Source organism: Macaca fascicularis, chromosome 1 (assembly GCF_037993035.2).
Source record: "Macaca fascicularis isolate 582-1 chromosome 1, T2T-MFA8v1.1".
Classification (NCBI taxonomy): domain Eukaryota; kingdom Metazoa; phylum Chordata; class Mammalia; order Primates; family Cercopithecidae; genus Macaca; species Macaca fascicularis.
This window is the reverse complement of record NC_088375.1, coordinates 122,688,800-122,711,765: the sequence shown is the minus strand read 5'-3', so window position 1 is coordinate 122,711,765 and position 22,966 is coordinate 122,688,800. Positions and strand designations below refer to the sequence as shown.

Sequence of the window (22,966 nt, the reverse complement as noted above, 5' to 3'; positions counted from 1 at the left end):
TAGATTAGTGGTTGCCAGAGGCTGTAGGGAGGGCAAATGGGGAATAACTGTTCATGGATATGTTTTTTTCTTGGGTTGGGGGGTGATGGGAATTAGATAGTGATGGTGGTTATAACAGCCTTGTGAATATAATTTTTAAAACCACTGAATTGTGTACTTTAAAATGGTGGGTCGGGTGTGGTGGCTCACGCCTGTAATCCCAGCACTTTGGGAGGCTGAGTCAGGCGGATCACTTGAGGTCAGGAGTTTGCGATCAGCCTGACCAACATGGAGAAACCCCAGCTCTACTAAAAATACAAAAAATTAGCTGAGCGTGGTGGCGCATGCCTGTAATCCCAGCTACTCAGGAGGCTGAGGCAGGAGAATCGATTGAACCTGGAAGGCGGAGGTTGCAGTGAGCTGAGATCGTGCCATTGCACTCCAGCCTGGGCTACAAGAGCAAAACTCTGTCTCAAAAAAAAAAAAAAAAAAAAAAAAAAGGTGGATTTTACAGTATGTGAATTATATCTCAACAAAAGAAAATGTAACCAGAGATTAAGTAGTATAAAAAAGGTAATGAGAGGTCAGAGAGAGAAAAGAAGACTGGGGGCATGAAAAAATGGATACAACTCTGAGGTTGGGGCTTGAAATGCACCTCAAAAGGCATAGAGGATTTGGATAGATAAAGGAGTGGTTAAGGCATTACTTAGGAAGGGGTATAAACCAAGATGTTATTTTGGCGTAAGAGAAGTGGCAAGATATAAGTGGAAGAAAAGACAAAGCGAGTCTCTTGTTTTCGTGGGGCTTCTTAACTGGCATATTAACTGATCAGGCCTGCTAAGGATAATGCTTTGCACAATTGTTTTCATGGGATAAATTGCATATCCTTCTAGTCTCAGGCAAGATGTTTTTATTCCAGCCAGAGAGCAAGAGCCTAAGTACTCTCCGCCATAGTATTCTTAGCAGGTTACTGTAAGGATTTTAGTTCATTGCATATGCTTTGTGGAATTTGCTGCCATCTTTTTTTTTTTTTTTTTTGTTAACCTATTTTAAGTCATACAAAGTATCTGTCAGGTTTTGTTGTTACTTAAAACAAACCACCCTCTTAATACTGTCCCTTATTCTTGCCACTTCACACTTTCTTGTTCTTTCATGTATACTGTTTCATTTAATCCTTCCGTCACACCTGAGGTAGGTGGTATCATTCCCATTTTAAAGATGAAAGAGGCCATATAATAGAGTGCTTAGGAGCCAGGATGGGAGCACTGGAGGCAGAATGCCTAGATTCAAATCCTCGTTCTGCCATTTACTAATTGTTTTGTTAGTTTTGCTCACAAAACAATTTTTTGTGAGTTTTTGAACTTCTGTAGGTCATATGTTTTTCTTGTCCAAAGTGGTGATTGTAATAATATTATAGAGTTGTTTTAAATAAGTTGACTAAAAGTAAAATTCTTAGAAACATGCTTGCACATAGTGAGTCCTCAGTAAGTGTTAAACTGTTACTGTTGTTTATAGATCATGAGACTTGAGTAAGGTTAAGAAGTCCAGAGCCTTCCAGCTTATAAGTGTTAGAGCCAATGATTAAATATAAGTGATCTGAATCTAAGTCCTACTTGCTAATTTATCTAGTTGCCTTTACCATATTTTGTTATATGTTTATTTACTTATTGGACGTAAAATTATTAGCCTTCTAAATTTTCATTTAAATATGGATCAGCTGAATGTGGTGACTCACACCTATAATCCCAGGACTTTGGAGGCTGAGGTGGGAGGGAATTGCTTGAGGTCAAGAGTTCGAGGCTGCACTAAGCTGTGATCGTGCCACTGCACTCCAGTGGTGACAGAGTGAGACCCTGTCTGAAAAAATAAATGTGGGCCAGACCATAGACCAAGTAGTTATAGCAAAAGAGAGTTTCTAAATTCCATGCAACAGAACTTCCATTCTTAAACTCAGTTTTTTGCTTTAATCCACTGGTGCCCAATCCTTAGCAGTTGTACACCAGACTTATGAGCTATGAGGGGAAAATGACAATTGAAAACATAGATTTAATGCAAAATAACTGGAAAAAAGAAAAAACAATGCAAAAAACAAAATAATAAAAAAATTAACAGAAATTAACTTGAGTGTGATACAATAAACAGCTAAAAGCAAACAACATCTGAGGGAAAAGATAATCAAAAAAGTGACTATTCTTATAGAACAGACTGCTTGATAGGAACTTTTTAAAAACTTGTTTTAAAACTTTTTTAAAGATAAATGAAAAAGAATAGGCATTCACAGAAGAGGCTCATGACTGATAAATATTTGAAAACATTAGCCTCACTAATCAGAGAAGCTTAGAGTAATAAAATTTTGATAATACAATTTATAAAATAAGAACATTTATGTTGAAACTGTGCTGTTAGGGATATGGGGAAATGGGACCCACACATTCCTGATTGGAATGCCAGTTGATAAAACTACTAATCTCCATGAAGAACCTTAAAAATGTTCCTAGTCTTTGATTAATGTTCATGTGAGAATATAAACCAAAGAAAAAAATGACAACTGGATAAAAGTGTATTATATAAAGATTCATTACAGCATTATCTATAATAATAGAAAATACTTGGACATGCCCAGCAAGAAGGATAGTTAAATGACTGTACACTTATTGCAATATCTGTTAAAATGGTTTTGAAAAACTTGAGTGACCTTGGAGAGAGATGAAGTAATATCAGTAATATTGGCGGGGGTAGTGGTAGGGGGGTAATAAAAAACAAGATTCAAAATTGCAACACTTTAACCTCTAATGTCAAGTTGTAAACCTAGTCTTGAGAACAGTTCATTCTGGACAAATACTTACTGAGTTGCTCTTAAATGTTTGATTAACTGAGTACCTACTATAAAAATAAATACGGCAAAACCCCTGTTGAAACCACATTCTCCTTCCCCTTGTAGTAGTGACCTCCCAAGTTTTCTATTCCTCCTTCAAGCAAACTCCTCAAAAAAATTGTCTATAATGCCATCTCCCAATTTCTTACCTCCCAGTCTTTCCTGAACCTAATCGTGCTTTTGTCCTGGGTTATTACACTGAAATTGGTTTATCAAGTCTCCAGTGACCTCCAGTGGTCAGGTTCTCACTCTCATCTTCCTTTACATGTCAGCATTTGACAGTTGATCGCTTCCTCCTCTTTGAAATATTTTCTTCTCTTTATCCCAATAAACTATATACATGGTTCCCCCCCGCCCCAACCACCTCACTAGTTGCTCTTTCTTGACCTGCTTTGATGGCTTCTCTGCCCTGATTTTTTTTTTTTTAAGTCAATATGGAGAATTGTGTTGTATTTTTTTATATTGTAGTAAAATACACATAACTTATACCATCGTAATTATTTTTAAGTATACAATTCAGTAAAATTAAGTACATTCACATTGTTGTGCAGACTTCACCAACATCCGTTTCCAGAACTCTTCATTTTATGTAACTGAAACTTGATTCCATTAAACAGTAATTCCCCATCCCCCTTCTCAGCCCCCAACAACCACCATTCTACTTTCTGCCTCTGAATTTTTTACTACAATAGGTACTTCATATAGATTAGGGATACCTATATGTCAAAATTGCAAACTTCTGTGCATCAAAGAACACACCAAGGTTGAGCATCCCTAATCCCAAAATGCAAAATCCATAACTTTTGAATGCTAACATGACACCAGAAGTGGAACATTCGATATCTTTCCCCATGTGTGTTGTAGTCAAAATAGTAGTCAAAACTTTGTTTCATGCACAAAATTGTTAAACATACTGTATTAAATTACTTTCAGGCTATGTGTATGAAGTGTTTATGAAACATAGAAGAATTTTGTGTCTAGACTTGGGTCCCATTCCCAATGGTGCTCATTGTGTATATACAGATATTCCAAAATCTGAAAATATTTGAAATCTAAAGCCCTTCTGTTCCCAGGGGGATACTCAACCTGTAGTCCAATTTATCTGTTTTTTTCTGTAGTTGCCTGTGCTTTTGGTATTTATCCAAGCAATCATTGCCAAATCCATTGTCATGTATCTTTCCTCCTGTGTTTTCTTCCAAGAATATTATGGTTTTGCTCTCTCACATTTAGTCTTTGATCCATTTTGAGTCAATTTTTGTTTATGGTGGGCCCAATGAAGAGGGCCCAACTCTTCATTCTTTTACATGTGGGTATCCAGTTTTTCTAGCACTATTTATTGAAAAGACCATCCTTTCCCAATTGAATAGTCTTGGCCTCATTTTCAAAATAATTTGACCATACATGTGAGGGATTTATTTCTGGGTTATTTTATAAATTTTAATATGTTTTCTTTTTCATCCTGTTCAAAATACCAATTTCCCTTTTGATTTCTTCTTTGAACTATGGATTATTTAGAAACATGTTGTTTAGTTTCTAAATATTTGGGGATTTTCTTGATCTTTCCGTTACTGGTTTCTAATTTAATGCCGTAGTAGTCAGAAAACATACTTTGTGTGATTTAAATTTCTTCAAATTTATTGAGACTTACTTTATAATTTAGAATATGGTCTGTCTTGGTAAATGTTTTGTGTGCACTTGAAAATAGTGTATATTCTTTCATTGTTGGATAAAGTACAGTCATACATCACTTAACAGGGATATGTTCAGAGAAATATATCATTAGGCAATTTGTTAAATTAATCTCTAAGTAGCTTATTTCTTTTTAGATACTTTTGCAAGTGATTTTTTTTTATTTTCCACTTGTTTGCCAATATATAGAAATACAGTCACACATCATTTAACAACATATCTCCTAGCTATGATCATACCACTGCAGTCCAGCCTGGGCAACAGAGCGAGACCCTGTCTCTAAAGTAAGTAAGTAAATAAATAAAGTAAATCATTCAATTCAACCTTAGCTTACTGTAACTTTTTTACTTTATAAACTTTTTGACTCCTGTAATAACACTTAGCTTAAAACACAGACACATTGTCCATGTGTTCAAAAATATTTCCTTTATATCCTTATTTTTTTTCTATTTTTAAAATGTTTTACTTTTTTTAACTTTTAAAACGTTTTTGTTAAAAACTAAGACACAAACACACATATTCACCTAGGCCTACACTGGTTCAGGATCATTAAGATGTCACTAGGCAATAGGAATTTTTCAACTCCTTTATAATCCTACAGGACCACCATCACATATGCGGTCTAAACAATGCGGACTAAAACAATGTCATGCAGTACCTGGCTGTATTCTGTAAATGTCGATTAGATCCAATTGATTGATGGTGTTGTTTAGTTCACCTACAACCTTACTGATTTTCTGCCTGCTGGATCTGTCAGTTACTCACAGGGGTGTTGAGGGTTCCAGGCATAATAATGGATTCATCTGTTTCTCCTTGTGGTATCCGTTTTTGCCTCATGCATTTCGACACTGTTGTTGCATGCACATTAAGAATTGTTATGTCGTCTTAGAGAATCGATGCCTTTATCGTTATGTAATACTCTTCTTCATACCTGATAACTTCTCTTACTCTTAAGCCTGCTTTGTCTCAGAATAATATAGCTACTCTTAACTTTCTTTTTATTAGTGTTAGTATGATATATTTTTCTTCATCTCTTTACTTTTAATCTGTGTACAGTAGTCCCCACTTACCCATGGAGGATACATTTCAGTATCCTCTGTGGATGCCTGAAACTGCAGATATAGTACCAAACCTTATGTGTACTATGTTTTTTCCTGTACATACCTATAATAAAGTTTAATTTATAAATTAGAGTAAGAGACTGACAGTAATACCTAATAATAGAACAATTCTAACAGTATACTTTATTAAAAGTTAAGTGAATGTAGTCTCTCTCAATACTGTAATATTTTTCAGATACCTGTTGACTGTGGGTCACTGAAATTGCAAAAAGCAAAACTATGAATGGGGGTCTACTGTATTTATATTTAAAGTGAGTTTCTTATAGACAACATATAGTTGGGTCTTGTTTTTTTAGTCCATCCTGACAGTCCCTTAATTGTTGTTGGATTAGTATGTATCTACCATATTTGTTACTCTTTTCTATTCATTGCCCTCCCTTGTTCTTTCTTTTTTTGCTTTCTGGTTTCAATTGAACATTTTATGTTACTTCATTTTTTCTCCTCGCATACTGTATTGATTACACTTGGTTTTACTTTTTTTTTACTAGTTGCCCTTGAATTTGCAGTATACATTCACAACTAATCCAAGCTCACTTTCATATAACATAGCACTTCATGTGTAGTGCAAGTACCTTGAAACAGAGTATTCTCAGTTACTTACACTGGTCCCTTATAACATTGCTGTCATTCATTTTACTTGAATGGTCACCTAATACCTTGTTGCAGTTATTTTGATACCTGCATAATACCAAGCTATGGTCACCTAATACCTTGTTGCAGTTATTTTGAACAAACTGCATCTGTTTAGATTGATAAAGGATAAGAAAAGTGGAAGTAAAGTTTCCCATCTAAGTAGTTTTCCTTCTTTTTGAAGAAATTTTCACATTTCTTGCAAGTCATGTCTGCTGGTGACAAATTCTCTTAATTTTTGTTTTGAGAATGTCTGCATTTCTCCTTCATTTGGAGGGTAGTGTCACTTGATACAGAGTTGTAACTTGGTGGTTTTTTCTGGGAACACTTTAAATATTTTACTTCACTCTCTTGCTTTCCTGGTTTCTGAAAAGTCTGATGCAATACTTCTCTGTTCTGCTATAGTTAAGATGTTTTTCCCCCCTCTGGCTTTCAGCATTTTCTCTTTGCCTTGATTTTATGCAGTCTGAAATAATACCTAAGTGTAGATGTTTTGGCATTTATCTTGGTTAGTGTTCTCTGAACTTCCTGGGTCTGTGGTTTGGTGTCTATCCTCTGTTTATTTTTTAGCAGTCTTTTTTTTTTCTCCCAACTTGTCTCTGTTTGGCCCTGTCTTCAAAACGTATGTGGAAGTTAACCAATTCTTACTACCTCCACTGCTACTCCTTTGGTCAGCATTCCTATCTCTTGTGTTATTTCAGTTGCCTTCTAGTTCTTACTGATTCTGCCCTTGACCTTCTCTTTTATAACCAGAGAGATCTTTTAAAAATTTCAGTGGAAAGTTGACATCCTCTGCTCAAAACTGTCCAGTGGCTTCCCATGCATACCAAGTAAAAGCTAAAGTCCTTACCATGGCCTAAAAGCCTGTATTTAGCTCTCTATTTAATCTCTTACCTTCTCTTCTCCTGATGACTTCCTCATTGTCCTCCAATTATAGTGCCCTTCTTGTTCCTTCAAATTGAAGTCACCTGGCATCTCAAGGCTTTTCTGCTTCCCTCAGATGTCTGCCCAACTGTGTTCTCTAACTGCCCATCATCTTTAGTTGTTTGCTCAAAGATCATTCTTTTCTAGATTATAAACCTACATGCCATATGGACTACAATCTCCCCATTGCTTTACGTTTTCTGGAACACTTTACCAGCTGACTTGTTTCTGGCAGGAGAGTGCATGGCGCATTGGAGAAGATGTAAGAGAGCCAGTTGGCTGGAGTGTTGAGAATGAGAGGGAGCACTGTTGTGAAATAACAGTTAGGGACCCAACTGTGCAGACCCTTCTAAGCCATGTTAACATCTTTAGTCTTTAAGGGAAATGGGAAATCACTGAAGTATCTGAACTGAAGGGATTTGGAGGAGGTCACTGAGTGATTAAATTTGTCATTTTACAAAGTTCGTTTTAACTTCCTTTTGAATATATTGGAGGGGGAGAATATTGGATGTAGGGAGATCAGATGAGAGGCTATTGTAGTGATCCAGGTGTAAGCTGATGGTAGCTTATTTAGTCTGTTATGGTTGATGGACATACAAAAAGAATGTTTGAAACTCCCTGATTATCTGAAGAAATCTATTTATATACATCTGTGGTCAGCGATTCATAACTCCTGATTGCCAGGTTAAGATTTCCAATTTAGGGGCTGGGCACAGTGGCTGACGCCTATAATCCCAGCACTTTGGGAGGCCAAGGCGGGGGGATCGCAAGGTCAGGAGTTTGAGACCAGCCTGACCAACATGGTGAAACCTTGTCTCTACTAAAAATACAAAAAATTAGCCGGGCGTGTTGGCACATGCCTGTAATCCCAGCTACTCAGGAGGCTGAGACAGGAGAATCACTTGAACCCGGAAGGCGGAGCTTTCAGTGAGCCGAGATTGCACTACTACACTCCAGCCTGGGCAACAGAATGAGACTCCGTCTCAGGGGAAAAAGAAGAACAATTTCCAATTTAGAGGATCTCTTTTTGGTTCCATGGTAAGAAAGTAGAATGGCTTTCCCAACGTAATTCTTCAGAATAAATCCTAGAAATTCTGTTAGTCAAATAGTTATGTATCTCTTTTTGTGTATGTCTTAGCATTTGGCATGAAATCAAAGGTTCCTAATTAAGCTAATTATTATTTAATGATCATTTCTAGATCCTGTTCAAATTAATTCATCTCTCATGAAGGCAAGACTTTAACTGATTTCCTTGTTTTTCCCAACCTTCTCTCATCTGAAAAAATTAACTTGATCAGGACTAAGATTGTTCCTCAGTTGGCTGTTTTCAAGACAAATATAAGTGTTATTTCTCCTCACAAAACTAATAGCTCTGGGAACAAAAATTTGTGTAGAACTATAGCACTTACAGGAATAGGAAACTCATTAACACTCTGGCCATCCTTAAAGAGATTTGAAGCTCTTGTATGAGCAAACAGATTTAATAAACAGGGATTCTAATAGTAGTTTTCTAATGTGGCAGTGTTTATAATAAACTAAAACATTGATTCTCTCTTTTCACTTTAGTTTGGGAAGGAAAAAAGCATTAAGCTTCTGTACCTAAAATATATTATTAAATATATTGTTTACTTATCAGAAACCAGTGAGGTATCTTAGTCCAGCTTTGTTGTGTAAATAAAGAAGTTGAATATTAATGAGGATAAATGACTTGTCCAGGCTAACATAACTTATAGATCCTGATTTTGGACCCAGATATTCCTTCAAAAGGCTCTTTGGTTTTGGTTGTTGTTGTTGTTTTGAGACGGAATCTCGTTCTGTTGCCAGGCTGGACCCAATGGCATGATCTCGGCTCACTGCAACCTCTGACTCCCTGGTTCTAGCGATTCTTCTGCCTCAGCCTCCTGAGTAGCTGGGATTACAGGCAAGAGCCACCACGTCCAGCTAATTTTTGTATTTTTAGTAGAGACGGAGTTTCACCATGTCAGCCAGGATGGTCGCGATCTCCTGACCTCATGATTCACTCTCCTTGGCCTCCCAAAGTGCTGGGATTACAGGCGTGAGCCTCTGTGCCTGGCCAAGGCTCTTTGTTTTTGATCAGAGGTTGTTTGTTTGGGTTCCCTGGTCTCCAACATCCCTCACTTCCCCCAGTGTATATATTCTTTTCAAAGAACTGGACTTACTAGATTAAGGAATCCAATAAAGTTAAGAATCAATAAATTTGATTATACTGCCTCCTGATTTGGGGTTCCTAATCTGACAGCGCTTTCCATTCTTGTCTTACATTACCTTTCCAAAATTCTTCTCAGAATACCAATAACACTCTAGTTACATTAATAAAGTAGTGATAGTAGTATCTTTTTTAAGTGGACAGTTGCCAGGCACTCTCCTAAGTGCTACATATGCATTATCTAATTTGGTGTTCACAGCAACATTGCAGAACTATGTCCCTTACTTTAAGATTAGCTCCCTACCTAAAGGGTCTCACCAGATTTTAAAGATTGCTTGGATTAATTGAATTACCGAATATAGTGGAAAAAGTCTTAGGCATTAGTGTTAGATAAAACCTAGCTTTGAATCCAGGCTCAGCCCTTTTTTTCTTTCATTCAATAAATGTTTATTGAGCATCTGCTGTTTCCCAACTATTGTTCTGGGCAGTAGGAATGGCATCTGTAATTTATCTGCATTTTGAAGGGAAGAAAATGTCTGCCTTGAAGATTGCTAAAGGCTAAGAAAAAGGCACTTTAAAAAAAAGTTTGCTTCCTTGCCCTCCTAACTGATCTTCCTTCTCTAGTTTTTCATTCCTCTGTTGCAATCTACAGAGTACTCATAGAGCTTTCATTTTTCTCTTCAAACTCTTGTTCAAAAGCCTTAGGTGGCTTTTCTCATCTGATAGGAAAGTTTCAAGTTCATGGGATGTCATAGAGGAACTTTTATAGCCTGCTATTTAAAACCATATATGGGCCAGGCACAGTGGCTCACGCCTGTAATCCCAGCACTTTGGGAGGCCAGGGAGGGCGGATCACCTGAGGTCAGGAGTTCAATACCAGCCTGACCAGCATGGTAAAACTCTGTCTACTACAAATACAAAAAAATTAGCTGGGCGTGGTGGCACATACCTGTAGTCCCAGCTACTTGGGAGGCTAATGCCGAAGAATCGCTTGAACCAAGGAGGCGGAGGTTGCTGTAAGCTGAGATTGCGCTACTGCACTCCAGCCTGGGCGACAAAGTGAGACTCCGTCTCCAAACACACACACACACACACTACACACACACACACACGTACTAAGTCCTTTCCTGTCTCAGCCTTTCACAGTAAATGCTCAGGCCACCTAGACTTTTTTAAAAATATAGTTTTTCCATTAGATCATCACAGATCACAGAGTTTCTTGAATCTCTGCCTTTTTTCTGGAATTCCATGTCTATAACATTCTGTCTACCTACACCCCCTTCCTCTCCCTGGGTTTCGAGAAATACATACAAAGTACACAGAGAAAAATGTCTTTTCTTTCCATGTCCCATCATTCCTCAGCTTCCTTCCCAAAGGTATTCTATGCATATACAAGTTTATGTACATGAATGAATACAGGCAATTTAGCATGTTAGATTGTGAACCCTGAAAGCAGGTTGCCTGAGTTTAAATCATGGCTTTTCTTCCTAGATATGTGACTTTGGGGATATTACTAGTATCTGCCTCGTAAGCTTATTGTGAGGATTTCTTACAGCACTTCCTGGCACATGGTAAGCACTCAGTAAATGTTTGTCATTATTGTTGTTGTGTTGTTGTTATATAACAGCATAATATATTCAAAAGAGAGCAACATTTAAAATCTAGAGACATAGGTTTGAATACAGCTTCCTAATTACTTTATGCTTAAGTCATTGAATCCAAGTTAAGCCTTGTATGTTTCTTTATAGTGGGGGTAATGACATATAGTTTTGGTTTTGATTACCTAAAATATAAAAAGTTTCGAAAGAGCTTTGTAAGTGACAGAATGATATATAAAATTTAGTTGCGCTTGGTTACATGTTTTTACTTTCCCTTCAAGAAAAGGTTATAACATTTTAGCTGGATAATAGTCTAAAAAACAAAGATACCAGAAACTTTAGTTATAATTATGCATTTTTGCTTACAATTACTCCAAATTCATACTTTTTCATTAGCTTTGGCATGCTTTAGTTTTGGTCACATGTAGTTTATGTGGCAGTGCTGTTAAGGGAATAAAGTTAGAGTGAATACCTCTATTTATGGAAATGTATCTATCAAGATTCCAGAATTGGTATACTTAACTATACTTGGCATAATTTAGTACACCTGGCCAAATGTATCTTTTAAGGAAAATAATGTATTTTGGTCAACCTAGAAAGTATTAGTCATGGCCTTAAAATTTTTCTGCATGGTTTACAAATGTTTTGTCTGCGATGATTAATAGTTACTGAAGAATATTCATTTAAGTAGATGGTAATACATGTAAAAAGCAGTCTTTCATTTTCATTTCCCTTAGTCAAACATTTACTGGTGATGTGCTTTTGATCATTTGCTATGTTGCTAAAACAGGATACGCAGTCACTGTTTTTTTGACAGCTCATGGATCCAAGAGCACATGTAGTTTCTAAAGGCACAGAGTATAGGATATTTTTGGATACCATGATATTCCCCCCTTATTCTGGTAATTAGAAGCATTCCCAGTATTAAACATTTAGGAGGAAAAGTTATAGCCAAAAGAGACCATCTCTTTCTTTTAAATCATTTTAATATGAAGAATATATTTTACTTTGGAGATTTAAAATGGTTTAAAGTAACAATTTTAGTAACCTTTGGGTTTGTCTTGAAAGTATTTTCATTTGTTTCTAAAATACTTGTTTCTCTGAAGAGAGAAGATGGCTCGATCTAATGACCTATGTAACCTTGATGACTGACAGTTTAAACTGAATCAACAAAGGGAGAATTTTTTTTTAATGCATTGAGACAAAGCATACAGGAAAGATGTAATTTTGTATAATCTTTTGTTGAAGTCTTCAAAACAGTACAAGTGTTGTTTGCCTCATGACATGAAAATTCACAGTAGGGTAAACAAAGCTATTATATTTGAATTTCACAAAAATGTTTACTTAGTTATCTTTCAGAAAAAAATTCAGAATTATGACTCTCTTCTCAAATTAAGTATTTATACTAATACTGCAAAAACTGTCATTTAGGGATTATTTGTACAGTTCTATGTGGCAACACTCAGCCATGCAACATGTGCATGTGTTTATTAGTTTCCATATGTGCATGTATTTATTAGTTTTCATACGTAAAATCTGGAATCATTGAAACAATCTGTCTTAGACTGTTTTTTTAATAAAGAATTAGATTAAAAACTCCTTATGTATAATAATATGGTAGTCATTGAATGTAAGAACTCAGATCACATTGCAGATATTCTAAAAATAGAATGTGAATTAGGTTTTAACAGTAATTCTGAGATTATTACATGTGGCAAATAATTTGTATGATATTCAACAGTCTAATTTAGGTAAATCACAGAGATTTACAGAAAGCATTGATTTGCATCTGTGATCAGTATTGCTTAGGAAAAATGTCCAATACCGTAAGAGTATATAAAGTTTTGACTCAAAGGGGTCAGGGAAGGATATCTTACGGAATTAATACTTGTGCTCAGGTCCAAGGAAAAGAGCAGGCATTATTAACTAAGTGGAGAAGGAAGAAGTCATTGCAGGCAAAGGGAATAGCTTCTGCAAAAGCCCTGTGGCAGAAGGGAGCATATCAGGTTTAAGAAACTGAAAGATGGCCAGTGTGACTGTCATAGAGAGTAAATAGGGATATGGAGCAAGACGAAGTGGATACAGGCCAAATCATTAGGAGCTCTGAGGACTTGGAGTTTAATCTTTACCCTGTGAGCAAAATGAAATCATTCAATTTTCTGTTTTGGAAAGACCATTCTGGCTGCAATGTAGAGGAACCCAAGTGAGCAACAATGGACCAGTTAAGAGGCTATTTCAATAGTCCCAGGAGGTTGCTTAGACTAGAGTCATGTAGTGGAAAAGAAAAGGAACTGACAGATTCTTTGCCTGGAGGGTAGTGTTTCTTTGCCCAGGTGTTTCTGACACTCCTACCCTCCTCTCCTGTTTCTCTATTCTTTAAAAAAAATGGTGATAGAAAATACAAAGTAGTATTCTGTGATTAAATTATCACAGTATTATAGATTATATTCTTGATAACAAACTAATATTCATAATTTTATGTTGAGAATATTATAAAGAAATGTTTTCATCACGTATAGGGTCATGGCTGGGCGCAGTGGCTCACTCCTGTAATACTAGCACTTTGGGAGGCCGAGGCGGCCGGATCACTTGACGTCAGGAGTTCGAGACCAGCCTGGCTAACATGGCGAAACTCTGTCTCTACTAAAAATACAAATTAGCTGGGCATGGTGGCCTGCACCTATAATTCCAGTTCTTGGGAGGCTGAGGCGGGAGAATTTCTTGAACCTGGGAGGCGGAGGTTGCAGTGAGCCAAGATCGCACCATCGCACTCCAGCCTGGGCAAAAACAGCAAGACTCCATCTCAAAAAAAAAAAAAAAAAATGTAGGTTTATGACTTCTCACTTGTGAAGATGTGCATATTGGCCATGTAAGATTTTTTAAATGAAGGTCCCTTTTACAACTGTAAACCTAAAGGAACAATATCAAGGAACTGACATTTATGAGACATGCTCAAAGGCTAAAAAGTAAGTGAAAGCTAGAACCAGCACTCAGAGCCTATTTTTGGCTTGATGGCACCTACTGAACTAGCAAACCTGGGCTTATGGTTTCATTGCCTTCGCAGACATAAGAGGATAGGAGACTAAGCTCAGTCTATGAGGAGGCATCCCACCGAGTGTCTGTGCACCCCTCCCCACGCCTCTTCCTGCCAACTCCAAGGAAACTAGACTGTCGCAAATGTTGGCACTAAGTTGAAGTGGTGGTGCAAGTTTGGGGGTTGTTATTCTTTGACATTTTATACTTGCACCCTAGCCTTTATGTTTCCATATCTAAATCGCAGTTTTTGGGTTAGCCCAAAAATATCTTAAAATTTGACTATGATTCAAAGTAATTCTGGTTGCTAGTAACCCCAGGCACTTGGCAGAAGCAAATGCACATCACAGTAAAATATCACAGAACTCTAAAAGAAAAAGACACTGAAAATATGGACTAGCCAAGATAACAGACAACTGAATTGGACTCCCATTGACTTCATATTTTGGAATTACTAGACAGGAATTTAAAATCAGTGTGTTTAGCAAGGTAAAGATTAAAAATATAAGAATGGTGGGATTATGATAGCTAACATTTTGTAGCTATCAGTTGGAACCTTGAACTGTTCCAGTACTTTACGTGTTAATTAATCCTCACAAAACTCTAAAGTAGGGATTATTATCATCCCCATTTTACAGGTGAAGGAATGAAGCACAGAATGGGGATATAACTTGACCAAGGTTAGTAAAGTGGTAGAACCAGGATTCTAGCCAGGCAGTATGGGTCCTAAAGTCAGGCTTTTAACCATTTTACTATACTGAGAAAGATAATGAGATTACGAGAAGTTACAAATAGCTTTTTTGTGGGTGGGGGGAGAACTTTCAGAAATGAAATATGTAGACTAGGCACAGTGACGCACATCTGTAATCCCAGCACTTTGGGAGGCCAAGGCAGGTGGATCACTTAAGCCCAAGGAATTCGAGACCAGCCTGGGCAACATGGTGAAATCCCATCTCTACAAAAAAATACAAAAATTAGCTGGGCATGGTGGTTTGTGCCTGTAGTCCCAGCTACTTGGGAGGTTGAGGTATGAGGATCCCTTGAGTCTAGGAGGTCAAGGCTGCAGTGAACTGTGCCACTGCACTCCAGCCTGGGCAACAGAATGAGACCAAAGTTAACCAAATAAAAGAGACAGAAATGGAAAATTTGTAAAAAGAAAAGAAAATTGGACAACCATAGCCTAAATTGCGAGTTTTCTCTGATACCATTCTGTGTCTAATAAGTAGTGGATATATTAGTTGGATGCTCTGTTGCCTAGCTAAAACTTCCATTTCATTGCCTTCCTGATAGTAAGGTTTGACTATGTGACAAGGCTTTGGTAATTTGGGATGCAAATTGAAATATGTGTAACTTCTAGGTCATGCCTGTAAGAGGAAAGGGGATATGCCATTTTCTTTCTCTTTCTTCCTTTCTGTGAACTGGAATGTAAACATGGCGATGAGATATTTTTCCCTCTGTAGAAGACGGCAATACTCTTAAGGATGATAGAACAATAAGACATAAGAGCTTGGCTGTCTCAGACTGCCTAGCTGCCAAACAAGACTGTCCTGTGAAAGGAAAATAACCCTGAATTTGGTTAAGCCACTTTTGAGTCTCTTATTAACAGCAGCCTTGTCTACGTCTTAACTATTTCAAGAAGAGCATGAAAAGGTCTAATAACTAGAATTTCAGATATGAGGAAAAGCCAAGTAGATACAGTATTTAAGGAGATTTCAATTAGAATTTTCAAAACTGCAAAAAGATACAAATTCAAGAAGTCAAATAAATCCTAAGCAGAGTAAATAGAAATCTAAACCTAAAGTCTTCATAGTTAAATTTGCAGATGATCAGAGATCTCAAAAATAACCAGAAGGACAAGACAGATCACTTTCAAAAGCTCTGCAATTAGGCTAGCAGCTGACTTATTGAAAGGAAAGTAGAAATCAGAAGACAGTAGAATAGTAACTACAGTGTACTCAGAGTAAATAACTATTAAAGCTAAAATATCTTTGAAGAGTGAAGCAAAGTTTTCAGATAAATAAAACTGGGAGTTTTTTTTTTGTTCTCACCACTTGTACAGCAGTAAGAAACATTCCAAAAGATATACTTTAGGTAGAAGGAAAGTGACCCCTAATGGAGGATCTGAGATATTAATTAGGAAAGAAAAATGGGCCCAGGCTCATTTAAGCATTCCAGTAATCCCAGCACCTTGGGAGGCCCAGGTGGGTGGATAGCTTGAGACCAGGAGTTCGAGACCCACCTGGGCAAGATGGCAAAAACCCTGTCTCTATCAAAAATACAAAAAATGTAGCCGGACGTGGTGGCATGCACCTGTAGTCCCAGCTACTCTAGAGGCTGAAGTGGGAGGATTGCTTGAGCTCAGGAGGCAGAGTTTACAGTGAGCCAAGATCATGCCACTGCACTCCAGCCTAGGTGACAGAGTTGAGACTCTGTTTCAAAAAAAAAAAACAAAAACAAAAACAAAAATGGCTGCAATTATTGAGGCAGGTATCCAACTTAAGTTGGAAAAGCATTAGAATAAACTAAAGAAAGGAAATAAATAATAAACATAAAAGCAGAAATTAAAGAAATAGAAAAGAGGTCTACAATGAAACATCAACACAGCCAAAGTTGGTTTTTTTGGAAAAAGACTAGTAAAAGTAATAAACCTGGTAAAATTGACCAAAAGTAAAAGAGGAAGGGCAGAGATAAACAATACGAATGAAAAAGGAGATATAACTAAAAATGTGGCAGATTTTTACAAAGAGAGAAAAGTGCATACACTAACACATTTTTGTTCAGGGAATAATTTCAAATGGTAGATTATTGTATCTGTTGTCATAATAGTATATCAAGCCTATCAAGACCACTTGTCAAACTTGCCAAAAATTTTACTCTTGAATATGTGAGATGCTTGGATTAAATATTTTAATCCTTTACTTGAATATTTGGAGAATTACAAAGGTGCAATGAATCAGTCATACTTTACTAAAGATTGTGGTAAAGATTTATTTGGGGATGTGTAGATATGGATACATTTCTTTAAAACAGTAGAATATGTGTTCCCTTTTAATGCCTAAGGAAGAAGAGGGGAAATGCATAAACCTGAGAAATTGTGGAAACCTTGTATTTTTAAAAGTGTTTTTTAAAAAAGTATTACTAGTAAGTTTTTGGTGCTTGTACCAAAAAGTGATGGCACAGTACTGAGAATGATCCATAATTTAGTGTTTCTTTCTCTTAAAATTCTCATGAGCTTTATATTATATATTCATACTGTTCAGTGAACTAAATAGTGTACTGAGGCAAGACATGGATGTACCAGGGCAAGCCCCTTGTTTTCTGGAGGACTGGTAGCAAATAGTGGTAGCACTTTTGTAAATACAGTTCTAAACTAGTACATAAGAAAGTCCTAGGTTGACAAATATTTACAGACCTAGGGAGCAACTGATACAGATTATAGAAGATCCAAAAAGAATTTTTTGGAGGGTGGGGAGAGAAGGGAATGAAATTGATAGATTATCTGGCCGATTTGACAGAGTGGGAAATTATGTTGATAATTCCAGAATAAACACAAATTATATGATAAAAGAAATGTAATCTTAATATACTGCTTTGCTGTGTGTTAAGAGAGCTAAAATTCTCATCTATATGATAGCAATATCCAAATGCAAAAATGAAGAGATTCCAGTATGAATTTTATTTGGAAATATTAAGGGAAACACCCAAAGAAACAGGCAGGTAGAAGTTTAAAGTAGCTCTTGTAGATTGAGATTGTGACTGCTCTTTTTTTCTTATAAGCCTTTTAGTAATATCTTCTAATTGTGCTAATCAAGTATGCATTGCTTTTAAGAGAGAGAACTGAAGCTTTTGCAGAGGAGACTAGAATGATAATAGAGTTTGAAACTTTATTATTTGAGAAAGGAGACTGTTTATGGAAAAAGAAGTGAGGAAAATAACTGTCTTCAGATACTTAAAGGAGTGTATAATAGAAGAGGAATTCTCTTTCTTTTGTTTACATGGGCGAGCAGAGCTGAAACCACCCAGTAAGTAGCCAATACCAAGAAACAGTCGTGTAAAGAAGTTTCTGAACAATTAGATTACCCAGAAATGAATTTGTCTGTTTTTTTTTTTTTTTTCTTTTTAAGAGTCAGGGTCTTACTCTGTCACCCAGGCTGGCTGGAGTACAGTGGTGCAGTCACAGTTCCCTGCACCATAGAACTCCTGGACTCAAGCGACCCTTTAGCCTCAAAGGTGAGAGCCACCACGCCCAGCTGAAACATACTGTTGTGTGAGGATAGAATTCAAAGGGCTAGATGTCCATATCTAGATATGTTTTTAGAGTAGATTTCCACAAATGAAAGTTACTGTATTTCAGGAATTCTGTTGTTTTTAAATACTGACTTCAGCATTTAAAACAAGAAAACACAAAATCAGCTATTCATAAAAAATTTGCCTCATATAAGTCAAGTATACTATTTTCTTTTCTTTCTTTCTTTTTTTTTTCTTTTTTTTTTTTTTTTTTTTGAGACGCTCTTGCTCTGTTACCTAGGTTGTAGTGCAGTGGCGCGATCTCGGCTTGGCTCACTGCAACCTCCGCCTCCCTGGTTCAAGTGAGTCTTGTGTCTCATCCTCCCAGATGGCTGGGATTACAGGCGCATGCTACCACACCTGGCTAATTTCTGTATTTTCAGTGGAGACAGGGTTCACCATGTTGGCCAGGCTAGTCTTGAACTCCTGACCTGAAGTGATCCACCTGTCTTGGCCTCCAAAAGTGCTGGGATTACAGGAGTGAGCCACCATGCCCTGCCAGCTCCAGTAATTTTTGATATATTACATTTTAATTATTATTTAATTGAAATTGTTTAATTTCCATCTTGATTTCTTTCTTCCCCCATGGGTTATTTAGAATTCTGTTTAATTTACAAACATTTGGGGATAATGTGTTGTATTTTTATGCTGATTTCTAGTTTAATTTCATGTTGGTTAGAAATTACACTCTGTATGATTTCAGTCCATTGAAATTTCTTGAGACTTGATTTATGGCTCAGCATGGTCTATTCTAGTAAATTATCCATGTACACTGGAAAAGGATGTATAGCTTGCAGTTGTTGGGTGTGGTGTTCTATATGTCTGTTAGGTTAAGTTGATTCTTTATCTGCTCAAATCTTCTATATCTCCTTCCTGGTTTTGTCTTTCCTTTCTATCATTTACTGAGTAAGCTCTGTTAAATTCTATTCACGATTCCCATTCTGTCAAGTTTTGTTTGTGTGCTTTGATTTATATTTAAATTTTATTTTTCTATTGAGTGCTGTTAATGTAAATTAATATTAACGTATTTATATACATGGATTGTCTGACATCTTTCCATTTGTTTTCAGTTTGTTGATCTGTTCTTTGTTTCTTTGAGATTGTTTTTTAGTACACTGCAAGAAATTCAAAATGTCTTGGGTATGAAATTGGGGAGTAGCTCAGCTGGGTGAATCTAAGTCTCTCATAATGTTGCAGTAAGATGGTTGCTGTCTGGGATCATCTTGAAGCCTTTATTAGTCACAGATGTAGGAAGACAGAAACAGCTGGGACTCCGGCAACCATGTCTTTCTCTGTGGTCTCTCCAAAGTGGTGACTGCACGGCAGCCTAACACTTAGGACTCCATAGATACGTATCCCCAAAGAGAAAAAATTCAGGAGGAAGCTCTGATACCTTTTCTAACCTAGCTTAAGAATTCAGATAGCACCATGTTGGCTGGATTTTGTTCGTTGCTAACCCTGCCTATATTCAAGAGGAGGGGAATATGTTTTTTCTTTCTACAAGCTTTTTAGGATTTTGTCTTCATGTTTAGTAGTTTGGAATTTTAACTAAAATATGTTCAGGTACAAGAATCTTTTTTCTTTCCTCTTCCCACAGTGTTTGGCATTCATTGGGTATTTGAATCTGATGATTCCTAACTTTTCTAAGTTTATCTCTGGAAATGTTATTCTACTGTTACTTTGGGTCTGGCGTTCTTTCTACACTTGCATCAGATAGCTGGTGAAACCTCTGGGTCTGTCCTCTTTACCTCTTTCTTTCGTACATTCCATCTCTCTGTTCTTTTGTTCAGTTCTCTCTGGTTTGTGTATTGGTATATTTATGTGATTTCCTATTACCAAAAAGTTCAGTTTTTATTATGATGTACTCTGAAGAGCATTGTCCTTTGTTTTGGAAAGTTAAATCTTACCATGATTTCCATATTCACTCCCCTCCCCACCAGCATGTTGTGGTGAGTTGTCAGTTTTAAATATTTGTGATCCCTGTAAATATTTAAAGATAAACAACAATATACTGCTTAAGAATCTATCTTCACTGTTCCTTAATGTAAAAAATTTTTCTCCAAAATTTCTAATCACTAAATTTCCTTTAATGAATTTTGTTTCATAAGTTCATTTCTACAGGAGAAACTTTTGTCTATAATGCATTCATTTATGTTAAAAATTGCAGAAACAACAAAGTTGGGATCAGTTTGCTTCACAAAGACAATCAAGTCATTTTATTTTTGTAAATATTAGAAGTAGGCTTCCTGAAGGAAAAATGAAGAGTTAGGTTATAACTTGGACCATAATGTTAGGGACTCAAAATTGACTTAAAATTTAAACATAGTGTAATGTTTATTCCTATCTTCCATATTTGTCAGGGAATCTTAACCAGAGTAAGAAATTTTCTGGTGCTGTGTTGGGAGTGCAGGGCACAAGAGATTTCCATAAAAAGGCATGGGATTTGCTTGGAAGAACATAGAGGTTTTCTAACTTGGCAGTAATGAGTTAGAACTAATTCCCCTTAGAAAGAAAAATTAACTTACATTCTTATTGGGAATTCATTTGTGTGTATGCTTTCTTGTGTGAGCTATTTGATTATTATATTTGTGAGTGTGCCTATGTGTATACATTCATGACCCATGGCATTTGTTAGGTGTAGATAAAATTTTCTATACATACTCTGTGAAAAATGGCTTTGGAACTTGAATGTCTTGCCATTTTAGTTGAGGAACAGGGGCCAAATATTTTGTTGTTGCAGAATACCCAAAATAATATGACCATCACTGAGTTCTTTCCCCAGTTTCTGTTGCCCTAGAAAAGCTGGAGGCATTTGGGGAATATAAATGATCCTTGCTATATTAGGATTCTGTCTTGAAAGATGCATTTTTGGATTAGAGAGACGGTGAATTCACATCTTGTTACAATGACAGCGATCCCCAGACTTAAGAGGACTGGAAAGGGGCTAGGGATGTGGGCATCCTTTTATGTGAAATATATGCTCTTGTGTTTAGCTGTCAGTATTTTTCTTTTCATGGAAATGAAACCATTTTTTTTTCCCCATGGAGTGGAATCACCTAATCCAGATAGAGGTATAAGATGCCTAGTGCCCAACACAAACCTCTCCCACCTTACTCTATATTTTCAAAAATGTGGTTATTTTTAAAGGCTCACCCAGTTCTTGCTTCTCTTTCTCATTGATTGACCTCATCCACTGCTATGGCTTCAATGCTACCATCTTGACCAGCATTGACTCCCAAATCTGTACTTCTAGTCCATTGGTTTCTACAGAACCTCCAGAGTTGGCTTTTAAAATATCTATCAGATATCCTTACCTGTTCTTCCCATAGGAATCTCACAGTTAATTTTTGGAAGAAAGTAATATCTTTCTTTTTAAACCTTTTGTGTTTCCTGTCTTAATTGGAGGTAGGCTATCAACCACTTACTTGCTCAAGCTAGATACCTAGGAGTTATCACTGAGTCTTCTTCATTCCTCTTAGTAGCTTCTTATCAGTTATGGAGTCCTGTCAGTTTTATCCTCAGAAAAGTATTGCCCCTCTTCAGCCCTAGTGCTCCTGTACAGGCCCGTGTCATCTCGCACTGGAGCTATTGCAGTAGCTTCCTAGCTATTCTTCCTGCCTCTAGTCTCCTTTCTTCAGTCCATTTTGCATACTGCCAGTTGTTTTTCCAGAATACAAATCTCATCATATTAATTTTTTTAAAATCACTTTGTCTTCTCCCCATTACTTACTAGATAAAATATAAGCTCTTTAACATGACAAATGCCGAGCTATGTAGTATCCCTAGATCTTTTGTATTTAATTTTTTTTTTTTAATTTAAGTTCTAGGGTACATGTGTATAACGTGCAGGTTTGTTACATATGTATACTTGTGCCATGTTGATGTGCTGTACCCATCAACTCGTCAGCACCCATCAACTCGTCATTTACATCAGGTATAACTCACAATGCAATCCCTCCCCCTTCCCCCCTCCCCATAATAGGCCCCGGTGTGTGATGTTCCCCTTCCCGAGTCCAAGTGATCTCATTGTTCAGTTCCCACCTATGAGTGAGAACATGCGGTGTTTGGTTTTCTGTTCTTGCGACAGTTTACTGAGAATGATGGTTTCCAGCTGCATCCATGTCCCTACAAAGGACACAAACTCATCCTTTTTATGGCTACATAGTATTCCATGGTGTATATGTGCCACATTTTCTTAATCCAGTCTGTCACTGATGGACATTTGGGTTGATTCCAAGTCTTTGCTATTGTGAATAGTGCCGCAGTGAACGTACGTGTGCATGTGTCTTTATAGCAGCATGATTTATAATCCTTTGGGTATATACCCAGTAGTGGGATGGCTGGGTCATATGGTACTTCTAGTTCTAGATCCTTGAGGAATCGCCATACTGTTTTCCATAATGGTTGAACTAGTTTACAATCCCACCAACAGTGTAAAAGTGTTCAAAGAACTCAAACAAATTTACAAGAGAAAAACAACCCCATCACAAAGTGGGCAAAGGATATGAACAGACATTTCTCAAAAGAAGACATGCATACAGCCAACAGACACATGAAAAAATGCTCGTCATCACTGGCCATCAGAGAAATGCAAATCAAAACCACAATGAAATACCATCTCACACCAGTTAGAATGGCAGTCATTAAAAAGTCAGGAAACAAC

The 22,966-nt window shown here is 36.9% G+C and overlaps 1 protein-coding gene across 29 annotated transcripts in view; it reads left to right on the top strand.

Moving 5' to 3' along the window:
- Positions 1-22,966, top strand: part of RAP1A (RAP1A, member of RAS oncogene family) — a 97,861-nt gene that overhangs the window by 34,034 nt on the left and 40,861 nt on the right. For 5 of the 29 annotated variants that reach the window (XM_065547882.2, XM_065547853.2, XM_065547847.2 and 2 more), the window contains 3 exons: positions 10,877-10,956; positions 17,846-18,038; positions 18,141-18,246. The exons of 13 other annotated variants lie outside the window; for them this stretch is intronic. The gene's annotated coding sequence lies outside the window, so the exon portion shown is untranslated. The remainder of the gene's footprint in view (positions 1-10,876; positions 10,957-17,845; positions 18,039-18,140; positions 18,247-22,966) is intronic. 11 more of the 29 variants (XM_065547915.2, XM_045385263.3, XM_045385262.3 and 8 more) reach the window with 3 other exon arrangements.